The sequence below is a fragment of the Gossypium hirsutum genome, chromosome D11 (assembly GCF_007990345.1).
Source record: "Gossypium hirsutum isolate 1008001.06 chromosome D11, Gossypium_hirsutum_v2.1, whole genome shotgun sequence".
Lineage (NCBI taxonomy): Eukaryota > Viridiplantae > Streptophyta > Magnoliopsida > Malvales > Malvaceae > Gossypium > Gossypium hirsutum.
In genome coordinates, this window is record NC_053447.1 from 15,340,135 (window position 1) to 15,351,856 (window position 11,722).

Below are 11,722 nucleotides of genomic sequence, written 5' to 3' on the forward strand. Positions count from 1 at the left end.
TACGAACTAACAACACATTTTGAACTTTATATTTATATTTCATACATAACAATATTTGTATTTGTATAAAATCTCACAATTTTAAGTATATACTTAACGGATTTTTTTAATTTAAAAAATTGAGATAAATTTTAAAATTATATATCAACTTTTGTTTAATGTGCAGCATCATTATAATTTTGATTTTATGTATTTTCGTAAATAAAATTTTGATTTAATTTAATATTTATAAACCACTAACACCATTATCATTCGTCCACTATGAAATAAACGGATGTATATCTTCTACATTATATATTAAGTTTTGATTAAGTTGGTGTTACCCTTTAATCGGATCCCAACTTAGTTGTAAAATTACAAAAACAAAAACAAAAAAAAAACTCCTCTCACAAAACAACAATATTATTTCGAGAGTATTTAAGTCTTTTAATATTCTGATAAATCTAGAAAAATATATATAGTCGATGAGACTTGTGAGATTTGAACACAAATCACCGTAACTTCTATTAAATCGTTTTTATCATTTCAACCAAAGTCATAGTTATTTTTTATTTCAATTTTTAATAAATTTGTTACATAATATTCTCATCAACGTTGTTGGTGTGTCATGATCTAATATCTATATATACGCGTACAACTAAATCAAAATAAAAATTTTATATGTACGTAAAAACCGAAAATAAAATTTTATATTTATAATTACACTAAATAAAAAAATTATATAGCAAAGTACACATTGAATTAATTTTTATGTATAAATAATTTATCCCTTTAAACTATGCATAATCTTGTGGTTACAGCATATCTTAAGATTCAACTTTACACTTAAAAAAACGTATATGCATAATCTTCTTTTGTGAGAATGTATAAAATTAATTACACTTTACACGAATATTATAGATAGAGAGAAACCACTTCAACTTTTAAGGAATCTGCAATGCCTGTAAAATTTTAAGGGTGTGTAATTGTGCTTCCGGTCCTTGTATTCTTTAGACTTTTGAAATTTGGTCCCTCTACTTCTATTTATAAGAATTCAATCTCTCTACTTATCCAATGTGAAAATTAAAATTCAATTGACAACACTGTTAATTAGCTTCTATTAAAATTGAATATATATTATCAACTAGACATTAATTTTTAAATCAGACATTTGAATATTAAAATGTAACTGAAATTCATTAATAATGTTATCAAATGGTTTTAGTTTTTAAATTAGCCAAGGCTACGTTCCTATAATTAAAACTAAATGAACTAAATTTCAAATATAATAAGAGTAAAGGGATTGGGGTCATAATTAAACCAAATTAAAAGTATCTGCTTTTTTTTCATCTTATAATAAACTCTTTAAGCCTACAGTGTCAGTTATTCGAACATTGATTGATCAAAGGTCAAATTGTGCTAGTAATCCTTGCACTAGCAAAGTTTAAGAAATTAGTCGTTATTCTTAAAATGTTAAAAGTTAAATCTTCTTCGGTTCTCACATGGCTTTTCATATACAAAGAAAACAAAATTCTAAATCTTCCGATTATTTTTCCATTTAAAAATTATAATTTAATTATTAACGTTGTTATTTGTCAACTTTTTTAACTTGACATGTTTATTTTCTGTCAATGATATGCCACGTTATATGAATGTTGTCTAATTAACATGCTATACCGATGCATTTTGACTGGAAATATTAACAAGTATAATGATTGGGTTATGATTATTTTAAAATTGAAAAGATAAGAGGAAACAATTATAAAGACTAAATTTCAAATTTTATCAAAATAGAGGGAGTAAAACATACTTTAACCATAATTAATAAAATGTTAGAGACTTTCTTCTCATTCTTTTAGATTTTTAAATCTACAATTAACATAGTAATTACCATTTGCCAAAGGCTTTTGAAAGTGTGTTTTCCCTTTTCCCTAACAAAAGCTAAAAGATTCATAAAAGTCAATAGAGCATGCACCCCTCATCTTCAGGCTATCAATGTCAATCAATTTTATCAAATAAACTATGTTTTCCTTTTGGGTGATTAATACTTGCCAAACCTATAAAGAAATATGGAAGAAACTATACCTAACTACATTCTAACTTCGAAAAATTATAAAATAGTCACTGAATCATTCGAAAGTTTTTATTTAAGTCACTTGATTATTAAAATTGTTGTCGCATGACATTCTCTATTTGCAACGTCTGCACGAATTGAAAGTTCTAATCTTTTCTCTTCTTTCTATAATTCAGCTTTTTTATGAAACAATTTTAAATGTCACGAATCTGCGAACCAAAATCTAAACAACTTTCTTCTTCTATTTTAAACACTGATCGTCTCGACTTGAATCTAAGGAATGTTCTTATACTCATCGATGAGTATTGATCCATTGTATTGATCGTAGAATCATCGCTTGGAGCTCGCTAGCTGAACTTTAAAAAAGAAGAAACCTTAACAACCCAATGACTTAAATATATATATATATATATATTTTGAATGGTTCAGTTAGTTCAATGACCGTTTTGCAACCTTTTAAAGTTGAGTGATCAAAACGTAAACTTACTAATAATTTAATGATGTTAAATGTAGTTTACCCTAATAATAAATAGAGAGAAGTATTAAAGCCCCTAGGCTTAACATTTATTTGGTAAATAAAATTTAAACAAAAGGATAATTTTATTTTTACTAAATAATTATTATTTTATTTGTTTAATCTTGTTATCTTTAATATTTATATTCAATATTTTTTAATTAAAAATAATAAAAATCTAATTAGTATTATGTTGTAATATAATCATCGTTTAAAATATAATGTATTTTTTCAATTAAATTGATAATTAGAATATATCCAAACCCCTATATACAAGACTTATATTTGGTGGGACAAAAATATGAATAAATGTGACCTAAGAACTCTCACACATGGTACACATAAATTGATATTAAAGTTCCTAGGGCCTTGACATTGTCATTAAGCCAATACCTCACTAGATGAGATTTTATTTTGATAAAACATTTATCAATAATAAATATATATTGTTTTTATATTTTTTAATTTATTTATTTTTATGCAAATACATGCTAAATATTTAAAATTTAGTTTAATTGTATTCAATAACTTGGTCATAAACTCATTTTTTTCTTTATTTTTTAATCTTATATTTTAATTAATTAATTTTCTAATAAAACATTATAAATAATGATAATTAATTAATATTTCATAAAAATAGTAAATTCATCTCTATATTAATATATAAAAAAATAAATATAAATATAAATACTTAATTTTAATTGAAATCAAATATAATTTTTCATGATAAAGTAAATTAATGTTTAGGTAATTAAATATACATAGATAAATAATAAGAATGAAAAGAGAATAATTATATTTTTATTTAAATTGCTGAGTAAATTTATTTTAAAGGGAGTTTAAGAGATTTTCTTCAATTTTTTTACAGAATAAATGAATATTCTTGAAAACCATAGAGATAAATGTATTTTATACTAAGCTTAAAATAGTAACAGTTTCTTACCCTAATAAATAAAATGTAACGTTTTATTTAAATAATTTGTATATTCTTTGCTGTATATGTAAATAAATCTTAAATTTTAATTTTACATTCAAGTAGATATATTTTAGTAAAACATATTTGTTTTACACACTTCTAGAATAGGGGCAGAGCCGGGGCTGGCAGGGGTCTCGATTTCTCTAAAATAGAATTCTTTATAATTTATAAAATTTTAAATTAGTAGTGATAAAATTATATTTTGGCCCCTCAAAATGATAAAATTTTAATTTAATTCTTAAAAATTTATAAAAACATAGACTATTAAAATGGTGAAATCGTAATTTTTTTCTATCATAAAATATATAATTTAATTCCGATCCCCTTTACCCTGTTCTAGATTTCTTTAAATTCATAAGGGCATATATATAATAATAATGATAATTAGAATGTAAAATGTACTTAAATGGATTTGATTATTAATAAAATAAGAAATTTTTAGTAATCGAGAAATAAATTAATATTTTAATATGGGTGTAGGGTTTCATGAATTTGTAAGGATGTGTATAAGAATCACAAAAATCTAGATTCGTTCAAAGACTCGAAACTGATGGTTTTTTTTTTAATTGTAACCCTTTTGTTTATAATGAAATTTTGTCATATTTAAAAAAATAAAATAAAATCACATTAGATTTTTTTTTCATGGTGCTTTAGCAAGCAGAAAACTTTATAGGATGCTTATTAAAGAAGATAAATAGACCCCAAAAAAAACAACTTTATTTATTTGTCTGGAGATAAAAGAAGAAGAAAAAAAGAAAAGAGAAAAGTGGAATAAAGGGAAACTGTGATGATGGTGATTTTAGGAAAAGAAAAACAAATTATTAAAATCAATAAAATTAGTAAATTTGATTAAATCACTTGAATCTACTTTTTTCTGCATTGACAACAATATCAATACTAATTGAACCGAGACTCAATCGGTCGATGATTCAGGGTAAAATTTTAATTGTATTCCTCAAAAGAAATAGAGATTAAGAGGTTTGACTTTGGTAATAAGGGAATAAAGAGCATAAAATGTTGCAGAATGAAGGAATGATGATTAGAGGTGTGGGGGCATTGAAGAAACTGAGGAGGATATATTTGTGAACTCTTAACTACCGTTATATAAACTTAATCATTTCATTTTCACTGTACGTAACATGTTCCAATGATGATTTATTGACTTCTTTTAAATAAAAAAATCACCAAAATTAGATTTAAACTTGTGATGATGTATGGGGCAAGCCGAACCCACCTCACATGGCCAACAAACTACTACACTAACAATAATGGTTTATATATTGACTTACTATCATGTATAAAATGGCCATTAAATATATATACTTTTTTAATAAAATTATATTATATAAATTATTTATAGTACATATATTCAAGAGTAATAATGCACTCACAATTGTTTAGGATTCCATATTTTGTTTGTCGTTTCGTTGCATGTTTAAAAAAAAAAAAATTTATTGTAGCTTTGAGCAGATGGGTTGCTTCCTCTTGAAGAGGCTACCGACATCCCTAAAATTAATAACAACAAAATGCTTACAAATAAAAGAATCATCAAAATGCTACTATCATTTTTTCTTTTTGTTTTGAAAACTCGAGAAACTTCGATTCTCTCAAATAAGGAAAGGTGTCACAGAGATTTATGTATTAGGAGTAATAGCGTTCATGAGTCGAGTTTAAATATGATATTAATATATTATATGTATGTTTAAATTCGGTTTGGTTTAAAATATGAGCTTAAAATTTTACTTAAGTCCACTCATATTATTTTTATTTTTTAAAAATAATATTTATATTATTTTAATTTAGTATTTAATATTTTTTTATTTATTAGAAATTTTTATATAATTATCTTAACATCATTTTAATATTTATATTAGAATAGTATTATATATTTAGTATAAGGTTTTTTTAATGTGTTATAAATCACGGATATATATAAAGATAACATAATATAACTGTATTATAAACTTAAAAATTGGTTAACAAGATTATTTTTTGTCCAATCCCAAACCCTCCCAGTATTAGAATGGGCCTTTGAGCTTTGATGGGTAGCTCAAACCATGAACAAGTCTAATTAGGAGTCTGATTGCATTTTGTTTATTTTATTAAAAAAATGAGTAAATTAGTCACTGTATGTTAGATCAAAGAGCAAACTATTCCTCTTTATTAAAGATTTCATCCATTTTTATTGTTAAAAACTGGCGTGGATAATTACATGTGACGTGTTTCATGTACCTCGTGCTGGCATACGATGACAAATTTTTAACAATAAAAATAAGTGGAATTTTTAACAGGACATATTTATTCTTTAATCTAATATACATAGACTAATTTACTCATTTTTACGAGTAAAAAAGAAAAATAAAATTTAATTTCTAATATAAAGGCTTCCCGAATACTTTTACCTCTAAAATCAAATAAGAATAAATTCCACGATAGTGTATTTTATAAAGTATATTTTATTATAAAATGTTTATACATTTCAATATTTTTATAAATTAAAAAAATTAAATAACTTAAATTACAATAAAAAAAACCTCTAACATAGATGAATAGTTAAATAAAAATATTTAAATTACTATGAGTGTTCATTATTAATGATGATTTTATATTTTAATAATAGTTCTCTTATTGATAGAAAATTTAGAAATATTATTGTGCTTGGATATTGCGGACGTTTCTCTTGTCGGCATTGAGAAATTGCCCTTATGTCGTCTACCCCTAAATTTGATAATGAACTGGGTAATCCGTTGAGACGTAAAGGTCAGTCTTAAAAATAAGAGGGATCTGTGCTGGTATTAGAGGTGCTCATGGGCCGGATCGGGTCCAAAAATAATTTTAATCTGCATTCTAGGGTCAACCCGGCCAAAAATATAGGTCAAAAATTTTGTCCAGGCTCGGCCTGGAAAAAATTCATAAGCCCGAGCCCGGCCCGGCCTATTTTTTTAATAAACACCAAAATTTTATTTTAAAAATAAAAAATAAAAAATATTTTAAAAATAAAAAATAAAAAAAATATATATATTTATTATATTTGGGTCGGGCTCGGGCCCAGGCCAAAAAAGTGGTGCCCGAGGCCCAGCCCGTTTTCTAAACGAGCAATTTTTTTGCCCAAACCCATATTTCGAGCCTATATTTTTATCCGAACCCTCCCATATTTTAGGCGGGCAGTCGAGCCGGGCCAAGCCGCCCGGCCCATGAGCACCTCTAGCTGGTATACTTATTTTATATTGTGCTCGAAAAATAAGTTTGAACAAAATATAATGCCTTTTTTAAAACGGACGAGATCTTAGGTATAATTTTTTGGCCTGGATCGAATTTGTCTAAATTTTTTCCGTATTATTTACTGTTGTTTTGTTGTTATTGTTTGGATGTTATATCTCTTGTTTTATTATTAATTTTGCTACTATTTTAGAAGTATCTGCTTGCTAAGTTACAACTATTTTAATGCTATTCAATTATAAAGATTTTTTTAAATGTATTTTCAATTTGTTATGGAACATTTATTTTAATGTATTTAATATATTTGACGTATTATACTTTTAAATTTATTTTTATATGAAAAATAATATAAAAACAAATATGGGCGGGCGGAGCTCGTGTTTATTATTATTTTATTTGGGTTTAGTTTGGACAAAATTTTAGACTCGTTTCTCGTCTAAAAAACTGGCTTAAAAATTTATATTAACCAACCCCAACTCGACCTATTTTCAAAATTGTTAAAAATGTTATTAAAAATGAATTTAAGAAGAAAGATAAAATAAAATTAGATTCAATCTCAACCTATTTTCAAATTATTTGATGGAGTAAAAATTTTAAAGCTTAAAATATGTTCTAAATCTTATATATTGGTGTCACATTTTAAAAATAAAAAAAATTCACTCGATAATGATGTAATAAAAAAATAACATTGAAAATGTTTATGTAAATTTGAACTCGTCGTGATAAAGTAAATTTCTTGCTGGAATAGTGCTCTTAAAAAAATGACATCATCGTTGTAATTGAAATAGATAACAATATTAACTATTTAGATTAGTTTTAATATGTTTTATTTTTTTAGTTTATTTATTTCCTTTTTATTTGAAAACGGGTTTGGGCTCGGCAGTGCAGGCTTGAGCCTTGTTCATTTATTTTGTTTCAATAATAAAGTCCAACCTGATAATTTCTCAAAAAAAAAAAAATATATATATATATATAAGTAAAGGGATAAAATTATGACAATATCAAAACATAAAATATGTGTTAGTCTCTAAGACATTTAGGACATTAAAATTACATAAAATTAGATAAATTTTAATTAAAAAGTTACTGATATTAACTATTTAGACTAATTAATGATATTATAAAAAATATAGGAACAAATTAAATGAGAAGTTAAAATATAAATATTAAATTTCTAATTTAACTATAATAGAGAATTTTTTTGAACAATCTCATAATATCTGCTATTTTTAACACAATACTTATAACTACTCAAAGTCTCTCCCCAACCTATAAATAGAAGGATATTACGTTTTAGCGCACTCAAATTCACATTCTACTGTATTGATAACAATATCCATACGAGAAATTAAAACTAAAAACTAATAATGTAAACTGCCCCACCACATAGGATAGTATCCCATTCAATAATATTATGCCACACATGTCAGCATTTCATTTTTTTCTTACACCAAAATTTTCTGCTTTTTCTATAACACCCACTTTCCTTCATTTTAAACCTACCATTGAATTCTTCCGAGTAAGAAATTCAATTTTGGGACTGCAACTCAGCTACTAATTTAAATAGACCCAAAAATTAATTTTGGGAAAGCTAATCAAAGAAAAAAAGGTGCTAAAAAGTCCAAAATTTTGATAAAATATATCATTAATGATGTTGTCTAATAGTTTGATCATAGTCGGGTTAATCGCCTAGGTTTAAGGGTTTATTTAAAAAATGGGAAGGTTTGGACAAAATAAGCCTGAAAAATAGGCTTGGATAACTCGTTTTTAAACAGGTTGAGCCTCGAGTAAATTTGTTTTAGCTCGACCGACCCCGAATCACATGCTTATATTTTGTTTTGTATTTTTAATTTATTGAAAAACATTTATTTTAATATATTTGATGTATTATATCTTTTTAATTTGTTTTTATATAAAAAAATTAAAAAAAATTATGGTTGGCCTGAATCTGACTCAAGTTTAACATTTTTAATATGGCTAAGCTTGACAAAATTTTAAGCCCATTTTCAAGTCAGATTGAACCTGAACTTAAATGACAAACTTAAAATTTTGTATCGGCCTGAATCTAACCTGACCCAACCCATGATCAGATATATTATCTTTCGAAAACATCAAATTTTTTATCTCTTTTTGGTGGCACTAAAATCTTTTTGCAAGTACTTCAATCAAATCCTCTACTACAAATAGAGCCAGAAGAAAAGAAAAAGAGTAACATGACTTAACTAGCTTAAATTGTAAGTTTTGACAATAGTTGAATCAAACACAACTAACAAACTAAATCAGTATTATGGTAGCTAATGAAATTTCTTTGATTAAAATAGTTATTGGTTCCGATGTTTTTAAAATAGAATTTTTTTATTGAAGCTCGTTTATAGTTTATAAAATTTTAAATTAATAATAATAAAATAATATTTTACGCTCATAAAAATTTAATTTAATCATTTAAAATTTATAAAGATATACATCATTAAAATAATAAAATTATATTTTTACGATACAATTTAACCTGAACCCTTCCAATTTTTTTTTTTGATTTCACCTCTGTCTAACATACTACAATAACAATAGAAAGAAAGAATAAAGAAATAACACACTTTAGCACGATACCACCAATGACATTCCAAAAAAGAGAGTCCATTTTCAGCATCCTATACCATCCATCACCGGATCACCTTTTAAATGTTCGGTAGTCAAATTATAAGCTACTCTGCACAAAAACGTTGAGGGAGTATGAATGAGAACCTTTCAAACATAACCTAAATTTAAACATCATTCCCCCGACTCTACCCCTACCACCAACAATAATGATAACAATCATGCTTTATCACGTGGTATCTAAACTACTTTAGGTTCAATCAATTTATAAAAATAAAAAATATTTTAAAAAAATTAGTTCAATTAGTTTGTATCAATTTGTGAATTAATCGGTTTAACCCTGTCTTGAGATCGATACCCTAACTAGTTCCCATCTACTTTAATTAGTCAGTTTGATTCTGAGAACATTGATTTTAATCGATGAAATAATTTTTTCAATCCCTTCAGATCAAATAAGCAGACATATTTGAATAAAACTAACCACCAATATCCTGATCTTGGAAAGGCGAACTTCGAGTATGGTTATAGCATTGTCAGATATTATAAAAGAATAAAGGAAAAAAAATAGAGAGAGAAAGAGAATTAATGTAAAAGAAAATAAAAGAAGTATTTTTTTTAAAAAATCATATAACACGAAAGTCTATTATTGGCCAAAATTTTTAATAGATATAACATTTTTGTGTAAAATGAATAATAAAAGAATAGTTTAGATACCATCTTAGGAAAAATAGTATAGTTTAAATACTGATTTGTGGGTTAAGTCTTTTTTAGGTTACAATATGTCATAAATCCATGTGCTTTTAAAAAATTTAGAATTTAGTCCTTATAATTTTATCTTTAGGACTTTAGCCCCTCTACTTTTCAAATTCAACATGTAGGTCCAACTATTAATATTGTTAAGTTTATTGTTGCGATATTTTAATGTAAAAAATGCTCATTTGATAGCTATGTAATTAAAAAATAATATTGTAACGAACTTGATTCTAACAAAAAAAAATTAACAGTGTTAACAGTTGAATATAAATTTTAAAATAAAAATAAAAATATAGAAATAAAATTTAAAATTTAAAATTTTTAAAAATATAAATATTTATGGCATATTTTATTTTATTTTTAAATAGACTTAGGGTGGGATGTAATAAGGTAGGCGTTGTTCTTATTCGTTGGGCCCACTATTTTCCAATTGTTTGGTTAATTGTTTTGCTCATGACAAGTTTCACCGTTTGAGTGCTTATTACGTGCAGCATTATTCTTCCAATATTTCCCTTTTTGAGTTTTTTTCCTTCTTTCTTTCATAGAAATATCCATCAACAAATTTCATTTTTCAAAGAAGAAAGATGAAGTGATGCGGTGGAGAACGAGGGAGGTGAGAGACAGATGATGAAAGAACATAATTTTTAATGCTTAAATATATTGTTGAAATGTAAAGTGTTAAACATTAATAAAAAGTAATTTTAAATATTTATTATCTTTTAGATAAATGTTTTCAATAACATTTTATTTAACAAATTAAAAAAATAATAAATTATTATTTTTATTAAAGATAAAATAGTCATTTCAGGTACATTCTTAATCTCCTGTACAACGTGATTCTAGCAAACTAAACAATTTTATGGTTTTACAGTGTGTGCATGTGCATCGCATTTTCACTCTATTTTAATGAATCAAACACACCGTTAATTATTAGACTAATATTTTGACCGACGAAAATAACCATTTTTAAAAAATAAAATAATTTAAATATCGTGATTAAAAAAATATTAAGATGAGAAAAATAATATATGTTAAGCGAAAATAAATAGGAAAATGTTCCAAGACAAAAATAATGTGCATTACCTTTTTGTTTAGAGTGTTTGTGAACATCATTAAGATCTTCATCTCCATCATCATCCTTTCTTTTCTTAAACCATACGAATTAAAAAGGAATTTGATATAAAAATCCATTTAAAAAACTAACTTTACAACAAAGGGACTTATCCAAAAAATCTACCCTACGCTCGAAATGTATACTAAATTTTTAACTTTTATAAAAAAAATTAATTTTTAATTTAATTTTTTTTGTATTGATACACTTTCAAACGTTTAATATACTCGTTCGAGGTTTAAGTTTACGATACTTTTCGAAAGGTTAGAAGGACTTGCATAAGGGTACAACAAATATAGTTTTATTTTTGAAATTAGAGTTATCTATAGGTTGACTTGCGTCAAGTAAAAAATTTCGGTCTGGGTTTGATTAGGTCTAAAAATGAGCTTAAAATTTTGCCAAAGCTCATCTCAAATAAAAATGTTAAAACCTGAAATTAATCCGACCTAATTACTTGAAAAGCCCCAAAGTAATATCATTTTGCCCGATCGGAATTGCCCA